The following is an 8,041-nucleotide window of genomic DNA, read 5'->3' as shown; positions in this document are numbered from 1 at the left end:
TGGTCTCGAATCGCTTTGATTTTTATTGCAACAACTTATATTCACTGCCCCCCATACGAAGGTACAAGTATCATCAGGGGCAAGTCCATACTTCCTGAGAAAATAGGCTGAAAGATGCAAAAGGCCCCTATGACACCGAGTGTAGTGGTTGGCGCGCAAGATAACTCTCGAACGGATCTGCCGATTCTGTCCAAAATTTGACCTTCATAATATTTTGTCCAAACATATTTTAAATTCGAAAATAAGCCATATCGGTCCCTCCTTCAGATACCTTCCCCACAAAAGTTCAAAAAAGTTCGGAAAAATTGTGCGCACAATAACTCTTTGAGAGAGTGACCGATTTGGTCCATACTTTACACATCCTAATATATCTACCAGATATAGATCAGGTTCGAATATGGACTATATTGGTCTACTCCTTCTGGTACCTCTCACACAAAATTTCGGATAAGTTCACTTTAAGACCTGCTCTCGAATCACTTTGATTTTTGTTGAAGCTATTTGCATTCGCTGCCTCTATTACGACGGTAAAAGTTTTTCAGGGGTAAGTCCATATTTCTTGGGAAAACAGCGCGAAAGGTGTAAAAAAAACCCCTATGTCACCATATGTGGCGGTCGGAGAGCACGATAACTCTCAATCTGTTCAACCGATTTGGTCCAACATTTGGTCTTCGTCATATTATATCCAAACTTAGTTTCATGGGGCAATACCGGTCCACAACTTCCGGTACTTCTCCCCAATATTTAAAAAATATCACTAATATGCTAGGACGATATCACTTGAATGGGGGCAACCAAATTGGTCCAAACTTTGGATCTCCTAATATTTTGTCAAAATTAAGTTTAACTTGTAAAATGGCCCATATCGGTCCTCCCTAAGGGTACCTGCTCTACAAAAGTTCAACATTTGTGTCTTAGTGCAGTTAATTCCTAATCCACATTTTTTTGGCAAGTTCAAATTCTAAAAAGGGCCACAAAATTCTGAAGAGACCTGAAATACATTCAATCTGTCCGTAGGTGAAAGTTTCACTTCACATTGGCTGAGGGTATATATCTGTCGGCAAAGCCGACTGACACTTTCTTATTTATTTTATTTATAGTCACTTACAGATCCCGACTACTTAGCGATGCAAGAAAAATAAAATTGATGACTTAAGAAAAGGTAACATAAGACTGTTTCAAGGGCTAATAACGCGGACCGGGCCGGCTAGTTTAAAATATAAAATATATAAGTGGAAATACACACTCTGAGCTACCGTTTTTTATTGTCATTATTTTTTAACCATGCTGCTAATTCTAAAGGTAGCTTCTTTACACTACTCAGTAATGGGCTGCTGTGGTTCCCAACTTTTTGCTGGGATAAGAAGTCTTTACGATCTGTTTATTTAATTTCTTACTTCTTTCACATCCTAGTTTTTCTACACATATCTCTTCGCAAATTATCACACTTACCTCATTTTGTCGGCATTCTGCGATGTGTCATCAATGATGATTATATTATCCTTCACCAATAACCATGTCTTATCGTAGGCATTGCCAGTAAAATCAACATTCGATAAAACCAGTAATAAAATAAAACCAATTAGAAGGGGTATAACCACAAATTTACACCATCTAAAAAGCAAAAGTAGATCACATCACTTGAAAATTGAACCAAGAAAGAATATACTGAATTTTACCGAAATTTCTTTGGTTGATAAAATCTTTCCGAGGGCGGTTTAGTTGTGCTCTCATCAGGACTTAAAATGAAAGTTTTCTTCTTGACCATATTATTTTTAATCGGCACGAAATGCCCACAGTTCAAGTTGATATTCTCTCGCTCTTCAAGTTATTTGGGAGTGGAAATTGTACTGATCTTTATGCCACTAAATTTTCCACTGAATATCCAAGAAGTGAACGCACTCCAAGTTGCTATTCTTTCCCTTACTTCAAGTTATGTTGGTGTGGTGTAGAAATTGACACTGATCCTTATGCTACCGAATTTCACGCGGAACTAAAATGCCATGCCATGAACAACAAGATTGAATTCCATCATCATCCCCATTTGGTGGTTTGATGCGATTAGCTTATCTTTATTAGTTGTGGCCAATATGATTTATAACTGATTTTAATTGATAAATTAGATTTACGCTTATCAATTGTTACAATATATCGCTTGGCGTGTGATGGTTAAAGGATGTTGAGGGGAGTGGTGGCAGGCACTTGGGTTAAGTGTAAAGATGTGTTTCACTTTACTGCGGTGAGTCTATTTTTAGTTTAGGGAAATTTGCTCTCATCCAATACACGGGTGTGCGAAAATTATTTGTAACAACAAATTGGTTTTTGCTACTCGATATTCTAGGTCTCAGCTGTTGTTCGTCTATAAAAACATGTTGAAGAGAATTCAAAAAACCCTTACTTAAGTGACCCAAAACAGAAAATTTGTCTCGTAAACCGAACTAATCAACTTTAAATACCACACCGGCAAAATTTTCAGAGCTACATGAGCCATTATGAAAGTTTCAACGTTGGGCGCCACTGTTTTCGTAAATATAAATCGATTAATCTCTAGATGGATGATAATTTTTGAATACGAGAAATCTAGTTAGATGAGAATTCTCGGTTTAAAAAGTTATCATCCATCTAGAGAATAATTGATTTATATTTACGAAAACAGTGGCGCACAACGTTGAAACTTTCACATTATTCATCAGCGCATTAATTAAGATTCTGAACTCCAATTTGAATACCATCCCAGCAAAAATTTCAGAGCTACATGAGCCATTATTAAAGTTTCAACGTTGGGCGCCACTGTTGTTGATAACTTTTGAACCCGAAAAACCTAGTCTGATGAGATTTGTCGGGTCCAAAATTTATCATCCAACCAAAGAACAATTCGATTTATATTTACGAAAACAGTGGCGCCCAACGTAGTAATTTTCATATTATTTTTCATCTCATTGATTGCGGGTCTGAAGTCATTCTATATCGTCGTTTTGAATTGTTTCTGCGGAATCTAGAACGCTATTTGATACCAAAATAATTCTTTCCTTAGTTAGTTTGGTGTTTTACTCTCTGGTAAAATTCACGCATTCTGGCTCGTCAACAGCTCGAGTTTCTCAGGCTGGAGTAGATCTTCCTCTTTCTTTTGAAATTGCTTCTCACCTGTTTTTTACTCGCTACTGACTACAGCGTCGCCATGTATGATGCGCTCTTATCTTCAGCAGCTGTTCCCATAACAATCCGCTGTCAACAGCCAACAAAATCAAGCACAACATCCCCTGCACCTCAGATCAATTCCATCCGCTAGCGGCAATCTGTCTAGCCTGTCCTGCTTATTTTACAGAGGTGTAATCCGTAAAATTTTAAAGACCCAATGGGCCATCTACTCAAGAGTAGACGACCCAATGGGCCATCTACTCGAGAGTAGACGACCCAATGGGGCATCTACTCTACAGTAGACGACCCAATGGGTCATCTACTCGACAATAGACGACCCAATGGGTCATCTTCTCCACAGTAGGCGACCCAATGGACCATCTTCTCCACAGTAGGCGACCCAATGGACCATCTACTCCATAGAAGACTATCCAATGGGCCATCTACACTACAGGACGACCCAATGGGCCATCTACACTACAGTAGACGACCATATGGGCCATATACTCTACAGTAGACGACCATATGGGCCATCTACTCTACAGTAGACGACCCAATGGGCCATTTACTCTACAGTGGACGACTTAATGGACCATCTACTCTACACTAGACGACCCTAGGGGCCATCAGCTCTACAATAGACGACCCAATGAGCCATCTACTCTTTAGTAGACGACCCAATGGGCCATCTACTCTTTAGTAGACGACCCAATGGGCCATCTACTCTTTAGTAGACAACCCAATGGGCCATCTACTCGACAGTAGACGACCCAATGGGCCATCTATTCGACAGTAGACGACCCAATGGGCCATCTACTCGACAGTAGACGACGCAATGGACCATCTACTCGACAGTAGACGACACAGTGGGCCATCTACACTACAGTGGACGACCCAATGGGCCATCTACTCTACAGTAGACGACCCAACGGGCCATATACTCTACGGTAGACGACCCAATGGGCCATCTACTCTACAGTAGACAATCCAATGGGTCATCTACTCTACAGTAGACGACGCAATGGGCCATATACTCGACAGTAGACGCCCCAATGGGCCATCTACTCGACAGTAGACGATCCAATGGACCATCTACTCGACAGTAGACGACCCGATGGACCAACTACTCGACAGGAAATGGCCCTATGGGCCATATACCCTGCACTCGCCGAGCCTATGATCATCTACTCTGCCACATATGATCCACTGGCTCACCTACTCGACAGTAGACGACCCAATGGGAAATCTACTCGACAGTAGACGACACAATATACCATCTACTCGGCAGTAGACGACTCAATATGTCATCTACTCGACAGTAGACGACCCAATGGGCCATATACTCGGCAATAGACGACCCAATGGGCCATCTACTCGACAGTAGACGACCCAATGGGCCATCTATTCGAAAGTAGACGACCCAATGGGTCATCTACTCGACAGTAGACGACACAATGGACCATCTACTCGGCAGTAGACGACTCAATATTCCATCTACTCGACAGTAGACAACCCAATGGGCCATCTACTCGACAGTAGACGACCCAATGGACCAACTACTCGACAGGAAATGGCCCTATGGGCCATATACCCTGCACTCGCCGGTCCTATGATCATATACTCTGCCACATATGATCCACTGGCTCACCTACACTGCACTAGACGACCCAATGGGCCATCTACTCTACAGTAGACGACCCAATGAGCCATCTACTCTACAGTAGCCGACCCAATGGGCCAACTACTCTATAGTAGACGAGCCAATGGACCATCTACTCTACAGTAGACGACCCAATGGGCCATCAACTCTACGGTAGACGACCCAATGGGCCATCAACTCTACGGTAGACGACCCAATGGGCCATCAACTCTACAGTAGACGACCCAATGGTCCATCTATTCGACAGTAGACGACCCAATGGGCCATCTACTCTACAAGAAATGGCCCTATGGGCCATCTACTCTACAGTGGACGACCCAATGGGCCATCTTCTCTACAGTAGACGACCCAATGGGCCATCTACTCTACAGTAGACGAACCAATGGGCCATCTGCTCTACAGTAGACGACCCAATGGGCCATCAACTCTACGGTAGACGACCCAATGGGCCATCAACTCTACAGTAGACGACCCAATGGTCCATCTATTCGACAGTAGACGACCCAATGAGCCATCTACTCTACAGTAGACGACCCAATGAGCCATCTACTCTACAGTAGACGAACCAATGGGCCATCTATTCTACAGTAGACGACCCAATGGGTCATCTACCCCTCAGTAGATGACCCAATGGGCCATCTACTCTACAGCAGACTACCCAATGGGCCATCTACTCTACAGCAGACTACCCAATGGGCCATCTACTCCTCGGTAGAAGACCCAATGGGCCATCTACTCTACAGTAGACGACCCAATGAGCCATCTACTCTACAGTAGACGACCCAATGGGCCATCTACTCTACAGTAGACGACCCAATGGGCCATCTACTCTACAGTAGACGACCCAATGGGCCATCTACTCTACAGTAGATGACCCAATGGGCCATCTACTCTACAGTAGATGACTCAATGAGCCATCTGCTCTGCAGTAGAAGACCCAATGGGCCATCTACTCTACAGCAGACGACCCAATGGGCCATCTACTCGACAGTAGACGACCCAATGGGCCATCTACTCGACAGTAGACGACCCAATGAGCCATCTACTCTACAGTAGACGACTCAATGAGCAATCTACTCTACAGTAGACGACCCAATGAGCCATCTACTCTACAGTAGACGACCCAATGGGCCATCTACTCGACAATAGACGACCCAATGGACCATCTACTCGACAGTAGACGACCCAATGGACCATCTACTGGACAGTAGACGACCCAATGGGCCATCTACTCGACAATAGATGACCCAATGGACCATATACTCGACAGTAGACGACCCAATGGACCATCTACTGGACAGTAGACGACCCAATGGGCCATCTACTCGACAATAGATGACCCAATGGACCATATACTCGACAGTAGACGACCCAATGGGCCACCTACTCTACAGTAGACGACCCAATGGGCCATCTACTCTACAGTAGACGACTCAATGGGCCATCTACTCTACAGTAGACGACCCAATGGGCCATCTACTCTACAGTAGACGACCCAATGGGCCATCTACTCTACAGTAGACGACCCAATGGGTCATCTACTCTACAGTAGACGACCCACTGGGCCATCTACTCTACAGTAGACGACCCAATGGGCCATCTACTCTACAGTAGACGACCCAATGGGCCATCTACACTACAGTAGACGACCCTATGGACCATCTACTCTACAGCAGACAATGGGCCATCTACACTACAGTAGACGACCCAATGGGCCATATACACTACAGTAGACGTCCCAATGGGTCATCTACTCTATAGCAGACGACCCAATGGACCATCTAACCCTTGATAACAAATTGCACCCGGTAAAATTCCTTTCATGGGATTTAATTATCCATCCAGGGAATCCAACTAAATGCGTGGCAACGACCCAGCTGAGGAATGAATTGTACAATTGAGCGCAGAAATAGAAAATCTTGTTTTCGAGCACATGTCCACAACTTTAATCCACAATTAATTGTCGATCTGGCTACAATGAGTATAAAAATCTCCCAACTAGAGCCTTCAATGAAATTTTCTTCAGATGCCAAAATTGTACAACACAGTATTCAAACTTGCAACACAGGTCCAGATCAGCTGTATTCCGGATACACAAGCTACCTTATGCACGATTTTCGTCCCATTTCCTTCACATCATCCGAAGTTAAAAGAATTTTCTCCAAGTTAGTTAGTTAGAAGTTAGGAGCAGTAGGTTTCAGCTACTTGAAACAAGAATCGGAACTGTACATTTTCCAATTGAAAGGTGGCTCACGTAATCCCCTTTCTGAAGCCAGACAAATCCTTTACCAAGGAACCATCTTACCGTCCGATCTTGCTTCTTTCAGCTGTAGCAAAGGTTTTAGATTACCTTTAGCTTTCATCCATGTAACAGCATTAGCAGGTAGCTCAAAGCAAATGGCGTTCCATAAAATGACGACTAACGGACCTTTGAGGCAGCACCTGACCTTCCCAAAGAGTTCGATTCGGCCGACCACCCTATGATAATTCTGACATCGTGAACTCCACTCTTCCAAATGATGTCAAATGCTGAATTGCTAATTACCTAAATGGAAGACAAGCCTTCTTTGAATTCCGTGCGCAAAAATCCAAGTTGCGCAAGACTAAGATGGAGAAGTATTGTCCCCAATTTTATTTAACCGATTTGCAAAATAGATGCATATCTTCTGTGGTATCGTATGCAGATGACTCAACAATAATTTGTGGATGATTGCCATTTCGTTTGACCATTGTAGGACATCCTAGATTGAGGATGCTGGAAAAGTCTATACTTTAGCGAGCGAGTATAAATACGGGACAATAACAGGTGGGTGAGTGAGTTGTAATTTATACCGATAACTATAAACGTCAGTTATGTAAAGTAAAGGGTAACCTAGGTAAAGTAAAGCTGTGTACTTAGTAGAGTCCAGCTGTGTGCGTAGTTAAGTAAAGTATGATACGAATAATTGAAGTAAAGTCAATAAAGCATTGTACAATCGTAATCTAAAGAACTCCAATTTTATTTGATACAAATCGTAACGGGAAATAAAACAACGTCTACACGTCCGTAACAATATTTTCGTTGCTGATAGGCGTATCTCCACTGCTCATAATCCAAGAATCCTTGGGTTAATCTTCAGTCAGCCAACATAATGTGTTGATGACTAGACAGTTGCTGCTGGCTTGCAATCAGCCGAGTCATCCTAACTATCAGGGTTTCAAGGAGGTTCCACCAGCTAGACGCAAACATAAGGACTCAAGATA

This window comes from Musca autumnalis, unplaced genomic scaffold, assembly GCF_047663935.1.
Source record: "Musca autumnalis isolate F117 unplaced genomic scaffold, ASM4766393v1 scaffold_5, whole genome shotgun sequence".
NCBI lineage: Eukaryota > Metazoa > Arthropoda > Insecta > Diptera > Muscidae > Musca > Musca autumnalis.
The sequence above is the reverse complement of the archived record's forward strand: the minus strand, read 5'-3'. Positions refer to the sequence as shown.